The following is a 27953-nucleotide window of genomic DNA, read 5'->3' on the forward strand; positions in this document are numbered from 1 at the left end:
TGATTACATGTCAAGAGCAATGAAGTGAACATGAGTGACATAAACAAACCATTTGGAGTACAATGGGTCTTGGGAAGGCAAACACCTTGACCACTGAAATCATAATCAGAACCTGACGGTCTTTACATTAGATGTCTCAGACCTTGACCACACTTAGAATTGCTTGGTAAGCCTTTAAAACATAAGGATACCTAGGCTTTACAGTGGTCAAACAAATAAGAATCTCCAGTGGATGTGAGTCTCAGCTTCAGATAAAAGGGTCCACATTAATAAAAGCAGAACCATTGTCTTTGTTATGGAGTCAATTGTCCTGTTTTACTGGTACAAGGAGAGAATAAGAGGTGAAACAACCAGGAGGCGTCATCCAGCAGCAAATCTGTTTAAAGTAGAAACATAGAGAGAATGAGTGGACTCTGATTTCACTTCAATTTAACTTCTTACTTAACCTTATTTGAATATGTAAACTTCTATGGGAACTGAAGAATGAAAATGGAGAAACAGTGTCAGTGATTACGATTCATGATGCATCAATAACCTGATGGATTGAGGAAGAGCAGAAACCACAGAGTAAGAGAATTGATTGGAGTGGAATGTGTTAAAGTTAAGATTTCAGAGATGAAGCAGTTCTAAGAAGTAAACATGGGAGTAGTTCCCTCATGTAGTGTAGGTACAAGTAGAAACTCTCAGTAGTTGAGACATCAGAACACTGAGAATCTTGAGTTGTCTGCATGAACAAGGATGACGTCAACATATCCTGGGAAGGAATTATAAACTAAGACCATGAAGAAAGAGTATGGATAAGTGGGTAAGATAATAGGATCAAGATGTCAGCCTTAAAAGGACAGTCACGTGCTTCTCTCTTTCTAAGGAATTCAACAATCCTTGATTCAATGGGCTATTGTCTAACCTTTCTCTGTTCTAACCTATGCTCTGGTTACACTGCATACGGATCATTAGATTCCAATCCAGTGGTCAATGTTTTGTCCTCATCTTTCTTGTCCTATTTGTAGCATTTGACTCTTGTCTCTGAAATAGTGCCTTCGTTTGCCTCCCAGACAGAACCATCTCCCGCTTTCCCTCATACCTCACTATCCCTCCTTCTCAGCCACTTTGCTGTTTCATCCACATTTTTAACAACTTCTTAATGACGGGATCCCTCATGCCTCTGGTCTTCTCTGTCCACACTCACCCACTCATCTAATCTAATCTCTGATCATCTGCCTTTGTGGCTTTAAAATACAGCTTTATTCTGACAAAGACCAAATATGTATCTTTGGTCTAGACGTCTCCTCTATCTCTAGGCTTGCATGCCCCATGGTCTACACAGCATGTTCACCTGGATATCTAAGAGGCCTCTCAAACATACGTGTCTAAAATTAAACTCCTCATCTTCCCACAAAAATTTGCTCCTCCACATAATCTCCAACTCAGCAAATTACAACTCCTTCCTTCCAATTCCTTATCTAAAATTGTATGGAGTCAAGGCAGGCCCCATGATGTAGTGGTTAAGTTCTGCACACTCTGCTTTGGCGGCCTGGGTTCAGATCCCAGGCACATACCTACACTATTTGTCAGCCATTCTGTGGTGGCAACCCACATATAAATTTAAGGAAGACTGGAACAGACATTAGTTCAGGGCTAATATACCTCTGCAAAAAAATAATAATAATAACTTTGACTCATTTTTTTCTTTTTATTTTATGTCCAATATGTTCTTGACTCCACTTTTAAAATATATCCATATTCTGACAAATTCTGACCACCTTGACTGCTCATACTTGATCCAAGCCAACATCATCTCTCACCTGAAGTTTTATTGAGAGCCCTAAAAGAGGATTTTTTTCTTTTTTTTTCTTCTGAGCATAACATCCAGACTGATCCTTTCAAAACATGTCAGCTCATTTGGCTACTCTGCAATCTTTCTCCATTTCTCTCAGAAAAAAGTTAGTCTTTCAGAAGCTTACATAACATAGCCTGTCCACTATAGTGGATCTGGACCTTATCTTCTACTATGATCTCCCTTGCTTACTAAACATCACCAGCATTAGCATACTTGCTGTGACTTAAGTATTATAGGAACACCCTTTCTTCTTTGTCTTAGTGTTTTCTGTTCCATGTCCAGGAATACTCTCCCACACATCCACGTAGATCACTCTCTCATCTCTTTCAAATATTTGCTTGAGTCACCTTCTCAATAAAGTCTTTTCTGACCATCCTATTTAAAATAGCACCTAACACTCCCACTTCCCACCATTACCTCTTTCCTGCCTGCTTAATTTCCTCCCATATCTCTGTAAATCATTATGAAGGATCTAATAATTGAACCTGACTTGTAAGCTAAAATTTTAACTTGACATAGTTTCATTGATGCTGGTAGAAATCATGAAACTTGTGGGTCAGAGAATAAGGACAGTTTATTACTCACAACATAAGCTGTAGCCAAAGTAACAACATTTTTTCCAGCTTTATTAAAATATTATTGACATATAACATTGCATAATTATGAGATTTACAATGTGAAGATTTGATACATCAATATATTGTGAAAATGTTTCCCACAATGAGGTTTACTGTGCTAGGTCTTTGAGCCCATATTTCTACAGGGTGAAGTGAAGGGGCCCACATGAGGCCTGAACTTGCAGGTTGAATTACAGGAGGAAAAGTAGACGAGGGAATTCAGGTGGATAATACCAGGCACTGAGGGTCACTGTGCTTTTTCTGGAGGGAGGTATTTTCTTTATATTACTGGACAGTAAACACGCCTTCTATTTCTTTTGAGGGAGTCACTCTCTCTTTATTCCAAGGCTGTTTGATGGACAACTTCTTGACAAAATAGTGGGAAATGCAGAGTAGTCAGTGCCTCTGCTTATCAGGCATAGAGAAATGTGAAACTCTGCAGAAATATCTCTCTAAAGCCCCTTACCCATTTGTAACAGCTCTGTACTCCTTATTTCCTTCATGGTTTTCTTCCTCCTCTAGACTGTAAACTCAAGACATTTATTATTTTAATTAAATTCTAGTCTAACTTATTTATTGTGAAACAATCTCAGGCACACGAAGGATGTTGAATAAAGTTCTTGCTGAATGAATGAATGAATCAATGGCAAAATATAGAAGAAATAATAAAAATGCCAAATCATAGGCAGAGTAAGAAATTAAGTAAATTGTTAAGATATACTGCTTTACAGCAAGTAAAATATAATTCTGGAATTTTTAATAATATTTGATAGCTTGGGAAACTACTGATATTAAGTAAAAAATGAAGTACGCAATCTGTATGTTGAAGACTATTTCAACTTTGTAAATAAACACACACAGCCACATTTCAATAAGAAAGTGTACCAAAATTTCAAGAATTTTTAAATGTTAATTGTTATTTTTATTCTCTATCTTTTCCCTTTTTATTTTCCAAAAGTTCTATAATTTGTATGCATTATTTTAATAATCAAGAAAAGCAACCATCCTTATTTTCAAGTCTTTATTTTTTCATAAAATGAAAAACAGAGAGAAATGAAAAAAAATAGAAAGATGAACAGCCTGAAACTAGAGACGCTGCTTTGAGTCAACCCCACGAAGTACAAAAATCCTCACCACACCCTTAGGAGCAGGAAATACAGGTAGAGTTTATGTTCTCTACCATAATTGACCATAGTTCATGGTCAATATTCTTCAGAATATGGATAGTAAGGGTGATAAACAGCACTGAAAGAAAAAGAGGGATGTTAATGCATTAACTATATCTTCATATCGTCAAACAGAGAGTTTCTCTAAGGATGTGGTCAGGATTGGCTGAAAACTAAATTTACAACCATGTCCCTCCTTCTGTCCTGACACACACACACGCAGGCTCCCTGTCTATGTGCAAACTCTACCTGTATGCCCAATTCCCACATTACCATGTAATAAAAACACCACAGTGACAAGTAGTTTGACTTACGTTACAGTTTATATTTATTTATAAGTAAGAACTACAGCCAAAATGCTGTGGTCATTTCAGCCCAAAGTTATAACTTTTGTCCCTAGCCAATGAGAATGATCACAGTAAGGATTTTCTGCTTTTTTTCATGCATTCATTCAACAGATATGTTGAGCACACTTAACAACCTTGGGTCCCTTGTTTAGGAACTTCTAAGCTATTGAGGAGACAACTTGTACAACTATATAATCGCACCTACAAAATTTGATTACAGTTGCCTATATTTATAATTCATGAGATTACTCATTATTCAATCATTAGTATTACTGTTGTTTTACTTTTTGTTCCATGTCTATATTTTCCTTTTTATTTTTTTTAATTTTATTATTTATTTTTTGTGTGTGTGTGAGGAAGATCAGCCCTGTGCTAACATCTGCCAATCCTCTTCTTCCTTTTTTTTTTTTTTTGCTGAGGAAGACTGGCCCTGGGCTAATATCCATGCCCATCTTCCTCCACTTTATACGGGATGCTGCCACAGAACCACTTGTCAAGCGGTGTGTCTGTGTGCAGCCAGGATCTGAACCGGCGAAACCTGGGCTGCCACAACGGAACACATGCACTTAACCGCTTGCACCACCAGGCCGACCCCCATATTTTCCTTTTTAAATTTGTCCTTTTCAACACAATTTCATTGAAGAGTGCATTCTCAACAACTATATGGGTCAGGAGCTGTGCTGTTGACAAAGGACCACAAAGATGAGTGAGACTAGGCATTCACAGCCACAGACTTTATTTAAAATCCTTTGGGAAAGGAAAAGTTACTTTGTCATAATCATTATATAGTTTTACAAACAAGAATAATAATATTGAGATTGTTCTTTTGGAACTAAACCTTTATTCTATAACTGTAATTTCATTCCCCTTATCTCTAAACTCCCTTCCAAACATCTCAGCTTGATGACTCTTCTTTTTCTTCATCCTGAGAATCTCCTGCAGGAACTGAGGACCTAGCATGCTATCTAAGTGAAAAGTCAAAGTCAAAGGAGGTGGAGGCTCCCAGGGGATAGTCTCCTGATGGACACAGGTCACCATGGAGTAAGACTTGACTCAAGAAACAGAGAAATCCAAGAATAAAGAATTCTAAAATTTATATGGAACAGCAAAAGACCCTGAATAGCCAAAGGAATCCTGAGAAAAAAGAACAAGCTGGAGTTCTCACACTCCCTGATTTGAAAATATGCTGCAATGATATAGTAACAAAAACGGCATGGTACTGGCACAACAACAGACACACAGATCAATGGAATAGAATCGAGAGCCCTGAGATTAACCCACACATCTATGGACAGCTAATTTTTGACAAAGGAGCCAAGAGTGTACAATGGAGAAAGGAATGTCTCTTCAACAAATAGTGTTGGGAAAACTGGACAACCACATGCAAAAAAAATGACACTAGACAATTATCTCACAAAATACACAAAAATTAACACAAAATGGATTAAAGACTTGAATCTAAGACATGAAACCATGAAACTTCTAATAGAAAACATAGGAAGTATGCTCTTTGACATGGATCCTTGCTACATATTTTCAAGTACTATGTCTGACCGACCATAGAAACAATAGAAAAAATAAACAAATGGGACTACATCAAACTAAAAAGCTTCTGCACAGCAAAGAAAACCATCAACAAAATGAAATGGCAACCCAAAAATTGGGAGAAGATATTTGCAAACCATATATTTGATAAGGAGTTAATCTCCAAAATATATAAAGAACTCATACATATCAGCAACAAAAAACTAACAACCCAATTCAAAAATGGGCAAAAGACCTGAACAGACATTCTCCAAAGAAGATATACAGATGGTCAACAGGCACATGAAAAGATGTTCAACATCATTAACTATCAGAGAAATGCAAATCGAAACTACAATGAGATATCACCTTACGCCCATCAGAATGACTATAACTAACAAGACAGGAAACAATAAGTGTTGGAGAGGATGTGGAGAGAAGGGAACTCTCATACACTGCTGGTGGGAGTGCAAACTGGTTCAGCCACTATGGAAAACAGTATGGATATTCCTCAAAAAAATAAAGATAGAACTACCGTATGATCCAGCTATTGCACTGCTGGGTATTTATCCAAAGAACATGAAAACACCAATGAGTAAAGATACAGGCACCCCTGTATCTTTGCAGAATTATTTACAATAGCCAAGACTTGGAAGCAACCTAAGTGCCCATCAAGGGACAAATGGATAAAGAAGATGTGGTATATATACACAATGGAATACTATTCAGCCATAAGAAACGATGAAATCCAGCCATTTGTGACAACATAGACGGACATTGAGAGTATTATCCTAAGCGAAATAAGTCAGAGAAAGAAAGTCAAATGTCATGTGATCTCACTCATAAGTAGAAGATAAAAACAACAACAAACAAACACACAGAGACAGAGATTGGATTGGTGGTTACCAGAGGGGTAGGAGGGACGGAGGAGGGTGACAGGGATGATTAGGCACATGTGTGTGGTGATGGATTGTAACGAGCCTTTGGGTTGTGAACATGATGTAATCTCAGCACAAATAGAAGTATGATGTACACATGAAATTTATACAACGTTATAAACCAATGTTAATACAAGAAAAGAAAAGAAACAGAGCAATCCAAAGGATCTTATCTTAGTGGGTGTGGGTAGTGTCACATCAATCACTAACATAAGAGTCAATTAAGTTTATGATCCATCTATAATTCAGTTTGGTGAGATAACATGGCTATGAAATTGGAGTTATAATGGGCCACAAAAGAGGCCAACAGAAAGATAAATTTGGAAGAAACAGAAGGTGTCTTAAAATAGCAATACCCATTAAGGAGAAATGCCACTGGACATTTAGGAGAGGAAGTAGAAGCAGAGACATGGTATGACTTTCACAGAACCTACACATATTTGCCTTCCTGGGCCCCCTCCTCCATAAAAAATATTAACGTTACATTTTCTGTTGTGTTAGGATAACAATGAATAGAATCCAGGATGGATTCATTATTATGTAGGCATTATTAATATAGCCATTTTTTCTACTGATTTTAAAAAGAAGGAAAAATGACCCATTTTATAGTGGGCCACAGGCACTGTGCCTTCTGTGTCGAATGGGTAAGTTGGCACTGTGTGGAATCTCACCAGACACAGGGATTAGTGGTATATTAGTAGTGAATTCACCATGATTCAAACTTTGGCAGTTTTATTTGTGGTCTGTCCTGAGCCTCGCTCATGTTTGTGTTGGGTCAGAGACTGAGCCCTGAAGTGACCTCTGGTCCGAGTCTACAGGAAGCTCCTGTTTTACTCCTACAGGAGAAATCAGGCCTGTCTTCCTGATTTAGGGAAACTTACTTCCTCTGCTAACCTGCATGCTACAGAAAACAACCAGTGAAAAGCAACCTACAGGTCATTTACAACGGTAATTTTCATATCAGAAATTTCTGTTGAGACTGTCAATTGCTTTCATGTCTTCTGGAGTCAATTCAAAGTCTAAAAGTTGAAATGAAGGAAAGGATCACATTAAACTCTCCCTCAATGCAGTTGGCTTCCACCTGGGCACTTGAGGACTCTCCAGCTAGATGGAGGCAAGTAGAATGTGCAAGGAAGCCTTCCCTGTCATCAGCTTCCAGATGTACTGGCCTGAGAACTCTTCTGACCCAGTTCTCCACCTCTCCTCACTCACTCCCTCTGCTTCTCTCTCCATTTCACAAAAGAAAGGCTCACAATTCATCAATCTCAAATCTTTCCAAGTGAATTGCTTGCAATGGAAAATAAAAAAAGAAATCACATTTTTCCAAAGGGATAGTGGGACAATCTTGACAAAATACTTGTTGACCTGACCAAACTGTGGTCAAGTTTTTCATTCCCCTCCAGCCCCTAGAATTTGACAGCCTTAAACTTAAGAAAGCATTGGGAGGAAGAGCAAACCCTTGTGAAGGCCTCCTCAAGAATCTGTCACCCTCCAGAAAAATCATTCCTTCGTCAACTGTCTGACCATACCACCTGCTCATGTCAACTTCCAAACACCTTTCTCTTTCTAGTGTTTACTCTTGCCTATAAAAGAAAAGTCTTTCTGATTGACCTTTGAGACACTATACATCTTGCCATAAAACTTAGGACTCTGAGGCCAGTGCTCTCTCTTGCCCCCCTTCCAAGCTGCCCCCAAAGCAAGCAGGGGAGACACACATGGGAATGAATGAAGATGGGTGGGTGCTGAAAGGCAAGACAGATGGCCCCCAGTACAGCACTGGTTCCTCACTCTAGAGAGACGATCCAGCCTGTACCTGGAAATTCTCTTTGATTCTCTGCTCATGGAAGCTCTTGACCAGGACCACCACCCCCACCCCTGTTGCAGTAGCTGATAGCAAAGGGCGACCTGGCCTGAGTTTCTATTGTGTTTCTTGGCAATGGAATTCAAGATTGGGTCTTGAATAACAGTTTGGGTCCCCAAATCATATGGACTATCCCTATCCTCCCTGAAAACAAAAATCAAAAAACACATACGTGAAGGGTGTAGGACTGAAAATCTAGAGTGTCCTTTCCCCCAAATTCCTCAGATAATTGAGGGAAGTAGCTACAATATGGTACGACTAAAAAAGAATTTCATGGGGGCCGGCCCGGTGGCGCAAGCGGTTAAGTGCGCACGCTCCGCTGCGGCGGCCCGGGGTTCGCTGGTTCGGATCCCGGGCGCGCACAGATGCACTGCTTGGTAAGCCATGCTGTGGCGGCGTCCCATGTAAAGTGGAGGAAGATAGGCACAGATGTTAGCTCAGGGCCGTCTTCCTCAGCAAAAAAAGAGGAGGATTGGCGGATGTTAGCTCGGGGCTGATCTCCTCACAAAAAAAAAAAAAAAAAAAGAATTTCATGAATATGTGTAGAGATTCATTCATAATTGTATCAAACTGGAAACTACTAATATTTCCATCGACCGGTGGATGGAGAGATGTCTTGTGGTACTTATATCCATGAAATGGAATATTACTCAGCAGCAGAAAGGATTGAACTAGATACCTATAACAACACGGATAAATCTCAGAGATGTTATGCAGAGCCAAAAAAACCAGACAGAATAGATCATATACTCTCTGACTTGTTTTATATATGATGTACTAGAACACACCAAGCTAATCTAAGTTGAATAAAGAAATCAGAAAGACGGTTGCTTAGGTTGAGGAAGAATTGACTGGAAAGGAACACAAAAGAACTTTTTTTGGAAATACAAAGATTCGGTATCGTGATAGGGTGCAGGTTATATAGTACATTCTTTTGTCAAAATTGGACAGCTAAGATTTATGCATGACAAGCTGTGCTAATTTTACCACTAAACCACTTTAAAAAATAATGTTTAGAGTGGGGTTTGGAGCAGGGGGACAAATAGGGGAAACAAGAATGAAAGAATGTTGGTGAGGGTTGAAGCCTAGAGATTTTACCTGGGAATTCACTACACAATTTGTTTTCATATTGATGTAACATTGGTTTATAACATTATGTAAATTTCAAGTGTTTATATTTCAACGCTTGATTATATTTCAATTTTTGTGTAGACTATATAATATTCCCTAACCAAAGACTAATTACCACCTATCACTATACACGTGTGCTTTGTCACATCTTTCACTCTCCTCCCACCCCCCTTTCCCTTCTGGTAACCACCAAACTAATCTCTGTATATATGTGTTTGGTATTTTTTTGTTGTTATTGTTTTTAACTTTCACTCGTGAGTGAAATCATATGGTATTTGACTTTCTCAGTCTGACTTATACAGCTTAGCATAATGCCCTCAAAGTCCATCCATGTTGTCTCAAATGGCAAATTTAATCTTTTTAACGGCTGAGTAGTATTCCATTGTGTGTATATGTACCACATCTTCTTTATGCATTTATCCACTGATCACTACATTACTGTGTTCACTTTTTTATGACTGAAATTTTCCATAACAAAATTTTAAAACTTGAGAAGGCTTTTGACAAGGTCCAACATCCATTTATGATAAAAAATCTCAACAAAAAGGGTATAGAAGGAAAGCACCTTAACATAATAAAGGCCATATATGACAAACACATAGACAACATCATACTCAATGTGGAAAAACTGAAAGCCATCTCTCAGAAAACAGGAATACGACAAGTGTTCCCACTCTCACCACTCTTATTTAACACAGGACTGGAGGTTCTGGCCAGAGCAATTAGGCAAGAAAGAGGAATAAAAGGAAGCCAAATGGGCAATGAAGAAGTGAAACTCTTGGTGTTTTCAGATGACATGATCTTATATATAGAAAACCCTAAAGAATCCATTGGAAAACTATTAGAAGTAATCAACAACTATAGCCAAGTGGCAGGGTACAAAATGAATTTACAGAAATCAGTTGCGTTTCTATATACCAACAATAAACTAACAGAAAGTGAACTCAAGAAGACAATCTCATTTACAATTGCACCAAAAAGAATAAAATATCTAGGAGTAAATTTAACCAAGGAAATGAAGAGCTATACAATGAAAACTATAAGACATTATTGAGTGAAATCAATGATGACATAAAGAAATGGGAAAATATTCCATGCACTTGGATTGGAAGAATAAACATAGCAAAAATGTCCCTACTACCTAAAGCAATCTTCAGATTCAATGCAATCCCAATCAGAATCCCAAGGACATTCTTCACAGAAATAGAACAAAGAATACTAACATTCATATGGGGCAACAAAAGACTCTGAATAGCTGAAGCAATCCTGAAAAAGAAGAACAAGTCTGGAGGCATCATAATCCCTGACTTCAAAACATACTACAAAGTGATAGTAATTAAAACAGCATGGTACTGCACAAAAACAGACACACAGATCAATGGAACAGAATCAAAAGTCCAGAAATAAAACCTCATATCTATGGGCAGCTAATCTTTGACAAAGGAGCTAAGGACATACAGTGGAGAAAGGAAAGTCTCTTCAATAAATGTTGCTGGGAAAACTGGACAGCCACTGGCAAAAGAATGAAAGTAGACCATCTTCTTTAACCAAACACAAAAATCAACTCAAAATGGATCAAAGACCTAAAGGTGAGACCTGAAACTATAAAACTCCTGGAGGAAAATATAGGTAGTACACTACTCATCAGCAACCATAAAGGGATGTTTTTGAATTCCATGTCTATTCAGACAAGGGAAACAAAAGAAAAAATAAACAAGTGGGACTTCATCAGATTAAAGAGCTTCTACAAGGCAAATGAAACCAGGATCAAAATGAATAGGCAACACACCAGTTGGGAAAAAAATATTTGCAAACCGTGCATCTGACAAGGGATTAATCTCCATAATATATAAAGAACTCACACAACCAAATAACAAAAAACAAGCAACCTGATCAAAAAATGGGCAAAGGAAATGAACAGACACTTCTCCAAAGATATACAGACGGCCAATAAGCACATGAAAAGATGCTCAACATCACTAATCATCAGGGAAATGCAAATTGAAACCACACTAAGATATCGTCTTACACCCCTTAGAATGGCTATAATCACCAAGACAAAAAAACAACAAATGCTGGAGGGGCTGTGGAGAAATGGGAACCCTAATCCACTGCTGGTGGGAGTGCAAACTGGTGCAGCCTCTACGGAAAACAGTATGAGGGTTCCTCAAAAATTTAAAAACAGAAATACCTTGTGATCCAGCTATCCCATTACTGGGTACCTATTCAACGAACCTGAAATCAACAATCCAAAGAGGCTTATGCACCCCTATGTTCATCGCAGCATTGTTCACTATAGCCAAGACATGGAAGCAACCCAAGTGTCCCTTGACTAATGATTGGATAAAGAAGATGTAGCATATATATACCGTGGAATACTACTCAGCCATAAAAAAGACAAAATCATCCCATTTGCAACAACATGGATAGACCTGGAGGATATTATGTTAAGTGAAATAAGCCAGAAAGAGAAAGACAAACAGTGCATGATTTCACTCATATGTGGAAGATAAACCAACACATGCACAGATAGAACTGTTTTGTGGTTACCGGGGGCTTGGGGGGTGGGTGGTGGGCACAAGTGGTGGAGGGATGCACTTATATGGTGACTGACAAACAATAATGTACAACAAAAATTTCACACACACAAAAAATTTTTTAAATGTTAAAACAACTTAAAAAAGGGTTTCTTTATCAATAGATTCCTGACATAATTTCACTATGATATTCTCATTACCAGTTTGGGTCTCTGGGACACCAGGGCACTGTAGGCAACTACAAAAATGTCCTTGCATTTGCAGAACTCTAGCAGGTTGCTCTGGTTGAGGTAACTGTGACATTCCAAGTGTGAGTTGCCAATACCAAAAGGTATCAGAATACATGAGCCAATAACATGAAAATTTGAAAAGTCCTTTGAAGGAATATCTAACACTACATTAACATTGTACTGTATTTTTCAGATTGGTATTTTTTCCCATACACCTTCTGAAATATCTTCAAATGCTGTTGCTTTTCAGAAATGACAAAATAATTTTCTTTTTATTTTTTTATTAGTGTTTAAAATGGCTCAAGACTCATATACCTAGGTTGTGGTATCTAAATGCATTTCCTACTGAAAGAAAGCAAGATTCCTTAGAAAAAGGGCTGATTCCAGGTCAGGGAAAAAATATGCAAACTGAGCCTAGAACATGTTACACTCTATAAAGTGAATAAGGTAGGAAAGATGATGAGGAATGTCAAAGCACTCAGGAGCTCACTGGAAGAGGCAAGAAAATGGTGGCAAATTGATCACCAACAAGGATAGTAACTACATTGTAAGGAAAATATCATATTTGTTAAAATTTATGAATTCACAATGACAGATACATGTGATCTGAACAATGAAAGGAAAAAAGGCTTAGTTTCTTTCAGAAATAAATTGAAGGAGAGAAGAGAAGGAGAAAGACGAGGAGAAGGGAACAGACAAGGACATATTTTAAAATATTTTGAATTATTTTCTAGAAATGCATTCCTAGAAGTGAAATAACTAAGATAAAGAATATAAATATTTCAATGTTCTCTTTCCTAACTTTCAAACTGTTTTACAGAAGGGCTATAAAACTCTACAATGTCACAGTGTTTGAAAATTGGCAGCGTTGGGTGTTATTTTTACACATTATTTCTTTTCATTATGATTTCTCCATTTCCTCACTTTCCACTCCTTTGCTTTGTCTCTCTCTGGCTTTTTCTCTCACTTCTCTGTAACTTCTGCTGAAGGTTTCCATGAGCTCCATGTCATTAAATCCAATAACTTTTTCCATGCAAACTTGGATTGGCTTCCCCTCAGCAGGACCCACATTATGGCTCACACATTTTCATCCCTACTTTTGGCTTTCCCAATATGACACTCTCCTCATTTTCTCTTTCCTTCTCTGGCAACTCCTCATCAATCTCCTAACCTGTGCCTCTTTCCCTGATCCTTAAATATTGACTTTCCTCCCCTCTTCCTCTTGATTCTATGAACTTTCCCAGAAGAGTAAATCCACTTCTCTGAGTTTAAGTACCATCCATAAAGGAACAACTCCAAAATATAGCCCTGACCGCCTTTCTGAGCTCCAGACCACTATTGCCATCTGCCAACTCAGCATCTCCACTTGGATGTCTTATAGGAACTTCAAACCCACCTGTGAAGAATTTAAACAATACTCTTCCCATGCCACTCAACCTGTTCCTTCTTTGGCATTTCCTTTGGCAGTAAAGGAACTATCATTTCATAGTTGACGTAAAGATAGAAACTCGGGGACTGTTAATTAAGGAAGAAGATGTGAAGGGCAGAAAGCAAGGAAGTCCCAGTGGGCTTTGTGCTCACCTGGTTGCAGACAGGCTTGTGCTTGAGCCCTGTCTTGGTCAGGATCACCTCCAGCTGTTCGTTACTGAAATTGGACACTCCAATGGACTTGGTTAATCCTGCATCTTTACACTTCTCCAGAGCCTGAGGAGGAGGGAAATGTGTGGTAAACCTTTCAGGTAGTTTGTCCCTTTCATTTGACATTGAATGTTTTAAAAACTGGAAATATGTTGTCACATATATCACGATTTGACTGAACCTGTTTTATTACTTGAATACATTATTTCATCCTGTCCTTTATCGCTATGCACACAGGCTTTGTCTCCTTGTTTCTATTACATGCACATCCAAGTTGATAATTACACATGAAGATGCTTTTCAGTTCCCCCTCACTTCCCTGCTCCTTTCCATGTGCCTATTTTCCCCTTAAGTATCTAAGATTTATTTAGTAAATGATGTCAGAGTCAAGGGCAAAGAGAAACTCTCAGATTTTCCTAGTAGAGGGTTCGCCTGCTTCCTCTTTCCTAGAATGGTGATAAAGGTGGTGAGAAGGGCTACATAGGGGCAGGCTTCACTCTTCTATATTCTGCTATTCTGCTAAGTCAGACACAGCTTTCTGTCCCCCTGTGGGCCTGTTTATCTCCTGGGATGGAGCTCCAACTCCTATTCAGTTTGTTCTGATGATTCCCTTATAGGGCTCCCAGTCTCAACCTGATCAGAGGACAAAGAAACCCCTACTTAGAACCATAGAAGTTTAGATGAAGAACAGGCCTTAGAGGTCATCTCTTTCAGCTCCCTTGCTTTACAGATGAGAACACCATGGAACAGAGAAGTGCAGTGACATGGCCAATGACAGACAACTGATGAGGCCATAACCCTTTTATTCTGAGTCCCTTTCCAGTGATTTCTACTTTGTCATCAAGTGCCTCTGGGGTGTCAATGGCAGTACTTACTTGTGTCAAGAAAGCCCACTAAAATAATTATCTAAAATAATTCCCCACTGGTGTCTTTTGGCACAAGCTCCTCCCCAGGCTGAAATGCAGAGGGGAGAGAGGATGAAGAAGAGATTTTCCCTTTTTCTAAAGAATTACCTCTCTGGTGCCTAAGGAGCTTGGTCACACAACCTTCAAAAGCTAGTCTGAGTGTTTGTGTGTTTATGTATATGTGTGTTTATGTGTGTAGGTGTGTTGTGTAAGAGAAGACATGGGGGGAAGGAAGATCAGAAGCACCTGAGATACTGTAGTAAAATGCTTCTCCCCCAGTTACCTCCACCCTCCTACCCACAGACATCCCTGAACTTCACTAAGAATGAATTATCCTATGGTTGGAATTGATTTTATATCCCAGGGACAGGCTGGTTGGGATGACAGGACTTACCCTTCTACTGAGCAATGTGTTTTAGCTCCAGTTTATGATAACCCAACTCAGAGATAGTGAAGATACCTGGTATGCTCAGTGAATGTCCACTGTGATGAGAGGTTGGATCAGCGAATCCCAAAGGAGCCCAGCTGTATAATAGGGACCATCCCAGGGTACCTCACTCCTGATTGGAACTGAGACATCTATGTGGGAGACAATCTTCCCCTAAAGAGTAGTGTATTTCCTATTGTATCTCTGCAGTCTGTTGTAACTCAATTTTCTTGAGGATCCTAATCACTAACAGACGACAGACAGAAGCATATTACTTAGCCATGTAAGGTGGTGAGGTGTAAGGTGTCCTCAACTCTTTGAGGTTGAGGCAGTGAGATCATTGAATTTCAATCCTTCTGAAGACCATGGGATGAGGATAAAAAAATTTTGATGAAGTGGCACAACTATAAAGGAGAATCATAAATAATTTAGCAATTCTATCTACCACACTCAAACCTGCCTCTCCCAATAAAAACTCAGAAAATTGAGCAAGGATGAGAGAAGAGAGGTGCAACAGCAGTGAAGAAATACTCTGGGGCATAACAAGGAAGGCAAAAGCTGACCTTCGTAGTGATTGGCACATGAACGATGAAGAGATCTAGTCCAAGTTTCTGCCGTGATCTTTCCAAGGCTGGTCGAACCAATTCTGGTTGAAGGAAAGTATTCCAAAGCTGCAGTGACTACAAGAAATAAAAAAAAGACTTATGATTTCACACATTTGGGGACCTAAAATAAACCTCATAGTTAAAAGATTGAGAAGGGAGTAACAAACCAATGTGGTGGTCTAAATATAAGAAGCGCTGGGGCTAAATTTATGTGACTTAGTATAAATGGGCTCCTTAATGGGAACTGAGATTCATTTGAGTGACTCTAAGAAAACTGTGAATAATACTAGATGGCCCAGGAAAAGCAACCCAAGTGTTTCAAGCACTAGAAAAGTCACCTCTGGAAGGAGAGTCAAGAAATGTCAGGCAAGGGGAAACAGAACCTACTGTCCCATATAATAAATGCCTGGAGACAGTTCTGCTGAGAGGCCCACACTCTACGACCACGTTATGCCTTTTTTTGATGTACATAGAATCATTCTGTAGAGAACTCAGCTCTCTAGACATTGGAAGCAGGGTTTTCCTCCTCAGAAAATTTTATACATTTCAGTAAACCCAATGCTGACTTGAAAAAAGTATTGCCCATTCTGGCTCCCTTTTCTAAATAATAAATCAGTCTCACTTGGATATTTCCTGAGAGAAGCTGCTGAAAGATAAAAGGTTGGACTCACTACATAGTGGCTCAGACATTTCATACAACAGATATAGAAGAAAAGTGTCATTATTTGTGTTTCATGTATGAATGCTGACTGATTTTCAGAGAGGTGGAGCAACTGGGTCCCAACCTTAACACATTTCAGAGCAAAGTAAACCTTTTTTGATTTCTATCTTTTCTATAGTGGACCTCTGCAATGTTAGGAGGCAAATAAACTGTTCAAGTCAAAACCAAAGTTGTTGTTTTTTTCAAAGTAACATATCTGATACAACCATGACCTTTCTTCATTTTACCCACAGCACCTTGGTGGTGTAGAATATGTCCCGTCTCTTCACAGTATCATTCACTATCTTGTCTTGGAGGGCCTTGCTGATTTCCTCCTTATTTTCATAGCAGTATGCCACATCAATGTGATGGAAACCTACATCAATAGCTACTTTGGTGGCTTCTCCAGCCTTGCTCTTAGGAACGTACAAAATATGAACAAAGGAGGGCTGGAAATCCAGCCAACTCAGGGATAAGCAATTTATTTCCTTTATAACATTTTCACCAGCTGTTTCTCCATGTCTCCTGTTCCACTGTTTGATGGTACAAGCCTTGGTAACAAACCTGCCCTTGGGGGCCACAGACTAAACTCCTCTAATCTGGAATGAATTTGTGAAATGGTCTTCACCATGGAACACAGAAAATCAAGTCTCAGTCATTTAAGAAATCATTGTAAGGAAGTAACTAACAGGAAACCTTATAACACTTGGAGAAAACGTCTAAAGATATAGATGTGGAGAGATATAGAAATAGATACAAATATAGATATAGATAAAGATAAGGATATAGATTACAGCATCTACTTTGGCTTAGAATTGGAAATGAGTCCGTAATATTCATCCTCCATCTAATTTCCACCCAACTGTGCTCTTAAAGTTATTCATAATTGGATTTTTTTAAATCCTTCATTCGCCAAGTGCTCTCATCGAACATTTACTCAACAAGCACTTATTAAGTGCCTCCCATGTGCCTGACATTGTGCTAGACCCTGAGCCCTGGGGTATATCCATTAACAAAAGAGACCTGTAAATCTCCTAAAGGAACATAGGGGGAAGCTCCTTGAATCTGGTAGTGACAATCATATTTTGGACTAGACACTAAAAACGAAAAGAATGAATGCAAAAATAAACAGGTACGACTACACGAAACCAAAAACCTTTTGCACAACAAACGGAATCATCAACAACATTAAATGACAACCTATGGAATGGGAGAAAATATTTGCAAGCCACATAGCTGTTAAAAGATTAATATTATAAATACAGGAGGAACCTGTACAACTCAATAGCCAAAAAAAAAAAATGAATAACTTTATTTAAAAATGGTCAAAGGACTTGAATAGACATTTTTCCAAAGAAGAAATATAAATTGCCAATGGGTACCTGAAAAGGTCCTGAGTATCACTAATCATTAGGGAAATGCAAAGTAAAACCACAATGAGATATCACCTTACACCTCTTAGTATGGCTACTATCAAAAAGACAAGAGATAACATTGAAGCAACCCAGATGCCCATCAATGGATGAATGGATAAAGAAGATGTGGTATATATACACAACTGAATACTACTTAGCCATGCAAAAGACAAAATTGTGCCATTTGCAATAACATTGATGGATCTTGAGGGTATTATACTAAGTGAAATAAGCCAAATGGAGAAAGACAAACACCTTATGATCTCACTCACACGTGACAGAGAAACAAACATGCGGATAAGGAGAACAGACTACCATGGAGGAAAAGAGTGAGGAGAGGGTGAGAGAGGTAAAGGGGCACACGTATATGATGACAGGTAAAATCTAGACTACTGGTAGTGAACATGACGCAGTCTACACAGAAACTGATATATAATAATGTACACCTGAAATTACACAATATTATAAGCCAATATGATCCCAATAAAATAATTTGAAAAAGACAAGAGATAACAAATGCTGACAAGGATGTGGAGAAAAGGGAACCCTTGTGTACTATTGGTGGGACTGTAAATTGGTATAACCACTAAGGTAAATGGTGTGGAAGTACATCAAGAAATTAAAGATATAATTACCATATGATCCAGCAATTCCACCTCTGGGTATTTTTCTAGAGGAAAGAAAATCATTATAATGAAGAGATATCTACAAGTCCATGTTCATTTCAGCTTTATTCACAATAGCCAAAGTATGAAATCAGCCTGTGTGACCACTGATGGATGAATGGATAAAGAAAACATGATATACATATATTCAATGCAATAGCCTTCAGCTTTTAAAAATAGGGAAAACCTGTCATCTGCAACATCATGGATGAAGCTGGAGGGTATTATACTAAGTGAAATAAGTCATACAGAGAAAGACAAATGCTGCAAGATGCAATCTGAAAAAAAATTTTGACTTATAGAAACAGAAAGTAGAAGAGTGGGTTCCAGGGGCTAGGGAGTGGAGAAAAGGGGATATGTTGGTTAAATGATCTAATCTTTTAGGTCTAAAACAAATAAAGCCTGAAGATCCAATGTATAACATGGTAACTATAGTTGATAAAACTGTATAGTATAATTAAAGTTGGCTAAGAGAAAAGAATTTACATGTTCTCGTCAAAAAGAAAAAAACAAAAGGCAAATATGTGAAGTGATGGTTATGTTAAATTTGATGGGAGGAATTGTTTCATAATATGTACATGTATCAAATAATCATGCCATACATTTTAAATATCTTTGAATTTTATTTGTCAGTTTTTCACTAAAGCTGAAAATAATTTAAAATATATAATGTACGTATTTGATCAAAGGGAGAGTAATATTTAATCATCACGGGGTTGTGAAGAGGACTAAATGAGATATGTACTATCTGGAGTCCATTACTTGTGACAGACACAATTGTCACTCTACGTGTATCTGCTTGGAACTCAACATATCTGTGTACACTGACCCAGACTTCCAACCGTGAGCACCTACAACTCTGCCTGGGGGATTTCTATGACCACCAGAGTCTTCAGGAGAGGCTTTCGATAATTAGGTAAAGAGGAGATCATGTCCACTAGATGCTACTTAGCCTCCATACCTAAACATCATGGGACTTACAAAATGGTCACTTGAATGGAACAGCAATGGTGGAAGGTATTAGGACCATGCATGGGCCAACTGCATGGGCTACTTCTCACCAAGGCTGTTTGAGCTCCCACTATTTTGAGATGCGTGACCTGTCAGCAGCAGCAGAGACTGACACTGAGTCCTGGTAAAGTACCATTCCTCAAGGAGATAAGTCATCCCCTGGGTGATGAGATGATTATATTAAACTTTCCATTTAACTGGAGAAGGAAGAGCAAATTCATCATTACTGAGACTCATCACATTCTATGTCTGAGTTTGCCACCTCTTTTCACAGTCCCTCAGACAGCATTATTATGTAAGAATGACAGAGACTTGGATTTATCATTATAGAATCCCATGTAACAGCACCTGTTTATTCTATGCTCTGTGTTCCTTTACTGTCTTTAACAACAGTAATAAAAGTTGGATATAACATAGGTATGACATACCCTAAGCTTAAGCTAGAATGGTGGATACAATGGATAATTATGTTGTTGCAAACAAACTGGCCCTGTTATATTTCATGTCATTAGCTCTACCAAGATGGAGCATATCAGTCTCTGTTTCTTACGGGGGCATTCCCTCCCAAGCAAACTCAGAGCTACCCCTACCTCACAGTGACCAGAGACTGACAATTTAAGTGCATTGCATTTGACCATGTGGATGTGTGAAGAATACATTTGGTGAGAAGCATAATTCTGTCTCCATTGTAAATTTATACCACCTAAGACTTTCTTTCTAAAAAACTAATACTTTTAATAATAGTGGCTTCTCATATGACAAAAAGTTTCAAGGATGGAAACTTTTGGCAAATACTTTGGCAAATATTTCCAATCCCAGAAACGTACAGCCAAGCTACTACAAAGCAGTTATATTACTTGTCATTTCTTCATATGCCCACTGTCAATCAGGGCTTTCTAACAAAGAGCAGAGTGACTCTGACTGAGGAAGCAGATGAGTGCATGAAGAACAGCCTAGATTTTACATGTGTAAGAAGTAAGAACACAATAATAGTTTACCTAGGAGAGTCGTTGAGGAATTAAATATAATGCATGGAAAGTACTTAAAATACATGGTAAGAATTCCATATATACTAAGTAACCAAAATAATAATAATGATAATCCACCCTCAAAAATCCCTCCCTCTTAAACCCTAGTGTTAACAGCTTGTCATCCCACTTTGCGCAAAGTTAGAGATGGTGAAATGGAAGCTGAAATGAGTCCTCCCAAATCACCTGACGTATACTAGGCACATGGGAGCAGGCCTGCTGACCACCCTTCCAGGTTCTTTGCATACCACTCTCCAGTCCCCTGGGCCCCACTTACTTAATCTGAAGCAAAAGTGCCGAATCCATGCACAGGTATAAAGTGTCCATCATTCAGTGTCACAGGATGACTATGGTTGAGGTCCCTCACTGTCCACGGCCCTGGATAACCTGACTCTATCTTTCCCTTCTTTCCCTACTGTGAGCTGAGCAAAAGACAAGGCTCCAACATTCTTTATTTCCGTTAACCACAACAAGGGGGGGGGGCTGGGATTGCAGAGGGCAGTGATTCCAAAATGAAACTAGAATCAATGCACTGACTGTCTTTTAATTCTTGCAGGTCTCTGCGGGCATATCTTACAGGAATAGCATGCAGAAATGACATGCATGCTACAGAAGTTTGAGTTCTCTCTGCAGCATCACTCATCATTGACTCCTAAGTTAAAAGAAAAAAAAAATAACAATGTCAAATTGTCCTTGAAAATTACATCAGACAATTTACAAGATGCAAAATAATCATTAAACTGTTCATTTCTAAATACTAATTCCACTATAGGAATTTACGTAAATATCTCGCCCTTCACTTTGTCATAAATCCCATCAAGAATATACATTCAGAATTTCTTAAACAAAGACTAATGCCTGCTCCCAATCACACTTGCAACAAAATGCCCTAGGAGCCCCCACCCCTAATTCCACTACCTTTTTCCCCCTATCAAGAACACATTTCTCCTTCTGATTTCTGTGTCTTGTTGCTTTGAATCCTTTAGGCAAGAAAAAACTGTTCTGAGATCGAGGATGAATTTCTGTAGTTGTGCCTTAGTGTCAGCTACTGCCTCCTCTTGGCGTATCCTCCTCTACTCCCCCTTGTTCCCATCAGCCTTACGAAATCTTACATGTTCTAAGAGCACGTGTCTTGCACTCATCCTTTTTTTGTGCGTGTGTGAGGAAGATCAGCCCTGAGCTAACATCTGTGCTAATCCTCCTCTTTTTGCTGAGGAAGACTGGCTCTGAGCTAACATCTATTGCCAATCCTCCTCGTTTTTTTTTTTCCCCCCAAAGCCCCAGTAGATAGTTGGATGTCATAGTTGCACATCCTTCTAGTTGCTGTATGTGGGACACGGTCTCAGCATGGCCCGAGAAGCGGTGCATTGGTGCTCACCCAGGATCCGAACCTGGGCCACCAGTAGCCGAGCGCGTGCACTTAACCGATAAGCCACAGGGCCGGCCCACACTCATCCTTTATGACTCATTCCAGTGCTTCTTGCATATGTTTATTCAGAACCTAATACTTAGAATGCAGTGTGACTGTGAAAAAGTTAGAACAGGGAATGTTCAGTCAACAACCCATTGTATCAGGATTGTTCAATTCCTTGAAAAAGAGAAGCTGGGAATGTCTTATAAAACATCCTGGGTAGGCATTATTGTACGTTTCCAAAGAAAAATCATATACTACTCAAAATCTTTAAAAAGGATGTCTCACATACCAATCTACAACTAGCCACATGTAATTCATCTTTTAAGCTCTTATAAAAGTTCAGATTCCTGTGTCTACCTTGGGATTTAGGAGTAAATAACCAGGGAGTTGACCCTGGCTACCCATAGGTAACAAGACCTGTGTGTGGATTTGGCTCCAGTGTGGGCTTGGACTGGAGGAAGTACAGGTTTAGGGAGATACTGGGAGGACCAAGTTCACCACCACTGAGGACTCCTCGAGGAAGCCAGGACCCTGGTCAGAAGCTGCACTCTCTAGTTCATCTCCTATCTGAAAGATTTCATTACAAACAGTATGACCCTGGCCATCAGGCACTAATGCCACCCCTTCTATAACAGGCTGGTGCCACTTGTGCTAAATACAAGCAGGGACTGCCAGGACTTTATGAAGTTGCATGCGTTGTGGGAAGGAAAGGCATCTTGTGGAGAGTGGAAGCATGAGGGAAATCCTGGGATGTTTAGTGACTTCTGCCTTCACTGGATACAGACACTTAGAAGGAAAGACAGAAGGGGCCTGAGCCCCCGTGTTGACAAGAGAGTTTCACATGGTGAGTCACGTGGTAGCTATTCTTGTTCAAGACTGTTCTGGCTAGAACTAAAGAAGCCTGAGTTACAGCCTCTCAAACATACATTGTACAAATTCTTTAATCATTAAAGAGTGCATTAAACGTTATCTCAAAGTGAATGTACGTACTCACTGAAGAAAAGAATGCAGACTTCCCCTCCTATGACAGCAGTATCAGTAACACCCATATTAGTGCTCCTGATGATAAGTTCCCTTTCCTGGATATCAGGGTCATGTTGACCTGCGAATTTGAAACTGAAAACCTCTTTGAAACTTTGAATATGTATCCTGGGAATGTCTAATGCATGTTCTTTCTTCTAAAAATGTATAAAACTGTACTGAAAACCATGAATCTCCTGAATGCTTTATTCTTTCATGGAGACTCCCTTCCTAGGTTACAATTTTCAGAGCTTTGATTGGGTAAAACTTATCCTATTTCTCTTATCTATAGAATGGTTATTGGTTACTTTGCATCAAAATTGTGCTGATCCTTTGGGGATACTAGGGCAGGATCTGACTTGTAGGATAGACTATGTATCACAGAGGGCCATGGCTGGAGATTTCTGTATTCATACAATGACCAGTTAGAATTTTCCAGCCTCCCAAGTTTCACTGGAGAAACCGGCTAGTCCATAAGGGATTCTGCTTGACAAGTTTGGGTTAATGGAGTTGATGGCAATTCAAACTTTGACCAGTTTATACAATTAGACTATAGCAGACAAGTGTATGTCAAGAGATGTCAGGGTTCCCCAGTCCTGTAGGAGAGGGAGAAGAAGAGAGCACTGTGGAGTTATAAATAAGTATTGTCTATATTCACTAGTCAATAACTGCTTGATGTGCTCCTCAGTCATTCCCTACAAGAGAACTGTCAGTGGACAGAGAACTGAAAATATTTGCTCAGAAAAGAGTATATCCACATGGTTTAAAAAAAAAAAAAAAGATTCTATTGTCAGCAGCATTTGTCCCTAGGAAATAAACTATTGTGTCTAATGAATTCTCTGGAGGGAAAGTGGGGTCAGGTTTTTACGTGGGAACAAAAATAGAGTACACATGAACTTGACAGAGTCTTATGGGTGTGATGTGTGGGGCAGAGGGGCTGTGCAGACCAAAATTCAGACTTCATTTCTTGGGATAAGGCAGGAGATAGTAGATGCTGTATGGGAGGAAGAATGGAAGGGAGGAAGGGTCGAGATAGGATATAAGGCACTGTTGATGCCCGGGGAGGAATTTTGGGGAAAAACAGAGATGTCAAAGGAGTTATTTATGGAGTTTCATTATGGTGTTTGATTAAATTCATAACCCATTGAAATTGAAATAAAGTCTACTTCACTCAGTACTGTGTCAGAGGGGTTCTATCTGAAGAACAAATTGTGCTCTGAATGTGGCGTCAAGAGGAGTGGAGGAGAAGCTGAAGCTCTTTTGAGGATCACTGCCTCTTCTGCATCTTTTTTTTTTTTCATTTTAATAGAATCATCACAATATTATCATTCAAACTGTTAGAATCCACTGAGGCTCCAGCTCTCAGAGGATGACTCAGCAATTTCTACAGATTGTGAAACTCCTGGCTGGTGCACAGTGCAGGGAGTAGTAAAGAGAAAATCATTAACTTCTATGGCTAATTTGGTTAGGATACAACCAGGTCAAGTAAACATATATCAAATTGAATTAAACCCACAGAAATGTGTTACCCATACAACATGAAATCAAAAGGAAGGGTCAGCTCTGGGTCAGTCATGGGAGATCTAGAACTTCTCTGATAGTCTCTTGGCTCTTCCTTCTTCTGTGTATTGGAATCATCCTTGGGCTGGGGCAAGACTGTGTGGTAATTTCAGACATTGCATCTCGTCAGAACATATCCAGTCAAAGGAAAGGGGCCACCTGTTTTAAGAAGTGATGGGAAATTCTCTTAGAAGACCCTCAGCACAGTTCCTCTCATATGTCATTGGCCAGTATTGGGTCACAGTCCTCTTCCAAAGGGAATTACACGTCAAGGGCAGTGGAGTGAACATGAGTGACCTAAACAAGCCGTTTGGAGTACAGTGAGTGTTAGGAAGGCAAACACCTTGACCACTGAAATCACAGTTAGAACCTGATGGTCTTTAGATTAGATGTTTCAGACCTTGACCACACTTAGAACTGCTTGGTAAGCCTTTAAAACATAAGGATACCTAGGCTTTACAATGGTCAAACAAATAAGAATCTCCAGTGGCTGTGTATCTCAGCTTCAGATAAAAGCATCCACATTAATAAAAGCATAGCCACTGTCTTTGTTGTGGAGTCAATTGTCTTGTTTTATTGGTACAGTGAGAGTATAAGAGGTGAAACAAGCAGGAGGCGTCATCCAGCAGCAAATCTGTTTAAAGTAGAAACATAGAGAGATTGAGTGGACTCTGATTTCACTTCAATTTAATTTCTTACTTAACCTTATTTGAATATGGAAACTTCTATGGGAACTGAAGAATGAAAATGGAGAAACAGTGTCAGTGATTACAATTCACGATACATCAATAACCTGAAGGATTGAGGAGGAGTAGAAACCGCAGAGTAGGAGAACTGATTGAAGTGGAATGTGTTAAAGTTAAGATTTCAGAGATGAAGCAGTTCTAAGAAGTAAACATGGGAGTAGTTCCCTTGTGTAGTCTAGGTACAAGTAGAAACTCTCAGTAGTTGAGACATCAGAACACTGAGAATCTTGAGTTGTCTGCATGAACAAGGGGTGTCAACATATCCTGGGAAGGAATTATAAACTAAGACCACGAAGAAAGAGTATGGAGAAGTGGGTAAGAGAATAGGATCGAAATGATGTCAGCCTTAAAAGGACAGTCATGTGCTTCTCTCTTTCTAAGGAATTTAACAACCCTTTATTCAACAGGCTATTGTCTAACCTTTCTCTCTTCTAACCTTCGCTCTGGTTACACTGCATATGGATCATTAGATTCCAATCCAGTGGTCAATGTTTTGTCCTCATCTTTCTTGTCCTATTTGTAGCATTTGACTCTTGTCTCTGAAATAGTGCCTTCGTTTGCCTCCCAGACAGAACCATCTCCCGCTTTCCCTCATACCTCACTACCCCTCCTTCTCAGCCACTTTACTGTTTCATCCACATTTTTAACAACTTCTTAATGATGAGATCCCTCATGGCTCTGCTCTTCTCTGTCCACACTCACTCACTCATCTAATCTAATCTCTGATCATCTGCCTTTAAAATACAGCTTTATTCTGACAAAGACCAAATATGTATCTTTGGTCTAGACCTCTCCTCTACCTCTAGACTTGCATGTGCCATGGTCTACACAGCATGTTCACCTGGATGTATAACAGACCTCTCAAAGATACATGTCTAAAATTAAACTCCTCATCTTCCCACAAAAATTTGCTCCTCCACATAATCTCCAACTCAGCAAATTACAACTCCTTTCTTCCTATTCCTTATCTCAAAATGTCTGAAGTCAACTTTTACTCCTTTTTTTTTCTTTTTACCATATTTCCAACATGTTAGAAATTCTTCTCTACTCTACTTTTAAAATATATTTATAACAGCTTATGCCCACCTTGACTGCTCATACCATTTTCCAAGCCAACATCATCTCTCGTCTGAATTTTTTGTAGAGAGACCTATAACAAGATTATTTCCCCTTTTTCCTTCTCAAAACTATATCCAGAGTGATCTTTTAAAACATGTCATCCCATGTAGCAATTCTGCAATAATTCTCCATTTCTCTCATAGAAAAAAGTCTTGCAAAAGCCTACATAACTTACCCACTCCCCATTGTGGGTCTGGAGCTTATCTTCTAGTACTACCTCTTTCACTTACTAAACATCATCTATGTTGCTGTCACTTAAGTAATACAGGAACGCTCTTTCTTCTTAACATTTTCTGCTCCATATCCAGGAACACTTTCCCAAACATCCACATAGCTCACTTTATTGTATTATTCAAATTTACCCTCAAGAGACACCTTCTCAGTGAAGTCGTTTCTGACCATCATATTTAAAATAACACTTAATGCTCCCACTGCTTACGGCTATCTCTTTTCATGCCCGCTTCATTTCTCTCCATATTTCTGTCAAGCATCATGAAAGACCTAAGATTTTAGCCTGACTTGCAAGCTAACAGATTAATTTGCCATGATTTCATGGATGTGAGTAGTTGTCATGAAAATTGTGAGTCAGAGAAGGAGAGTTTATGCCTCACAACAATAACCATAGCCAAAGTAACAGCATTTTTTCCAGCTTGACTGAAATATAGCTGTCATATAACATTATGTAATTTTAAGATTTACAGTGTGATGATTAGATACATGGATATATTGTGAAAATGATTCCCACATTAAGGCTTGCTGTGCTAGGTCCTTGATCCCATTTCTACAGGGTGAAGTGAAAGGGCCCACATGAACTCGCAGGTTGACTAACAGGAGGAAAACCTGCAACTAAGGAACTTAGATGGATTACAGCAGGCACTAAGCATCCTTGCACTTTCTCTGGAATGGCATATTTTCTTAAATTACTGGAAAGTAAATGTGACTTCCTTTTCTTTGGAGGGAGTAATTATCTCGATATTCCAAGGCTGTTTACTGAACACACTTCTTGAAAAAAGAGTATGGAATGCAGGGTAGTCATTGCCTCTGCTTATCAGGGTACAGAAGTGTGATACTGAATTGTATGGTATTTTTATTTTCAAATTTCTGAGAAATCTCCATACTGTTGTACACAGTGGCTGCCTGACTTTCTTTCCCACCAGCTGAGGGTTCCCTTTTCTCCACATCCTCTCCAACATTAGTTATTTTTTGTCTTCTTCAATTATAGCAATTGTGACAGGTATAACACCTTTTTTTTTTTTTAATTTTTTGTTTATTTCAGTAACATTGGTTTATAACATTGTAAAAGTTTCAGGTGTACATCATTGTACTTCTATTTCTGCATAGATTACATCATGTTCACCACCAAAATACTAATTACAACCCATCACCACACACATGTACCGAATTTTCCCTTTCACCCTCCTCCCTCCCCCCTTCCCCTCTGGTAACCACCAATCCAATCTCTGTCCCTATTTGTTTATTTATTGTTGTTATTATCTACTACTTAATGAA

General features: G+C 39.0%; 1 pseudogene; it reads right to left on the reverse strand.

The window, feature by feature from the left end:
- Window positions 1-7392: 7392 nt before the first annotated feature.
- LOC131398880 (aldo-keto reductase family 1 member C15-like) lies at window positions 7393-26447 on the reverse strand (annotated as a pseudogene).
- Window positions 26448-27953: the final 1506 nt, after the last annotated feature.

The sequence above is a fragment of the Diceros bicornis genome, chromosome 36 (genome assembly GCF_020826845.1).
Source record: "Diceros bicornis minor isolate mBicDic1 chromosome 36, mDicBic1.mat.cur, whole genome shotgun sequence".
Lineage (NCBI taxonomy): Eukaryota > Metazoa > Chordata > Mammalia > Perissodactyla > Rhinocerotidae > Diceros > Diceros bicornis.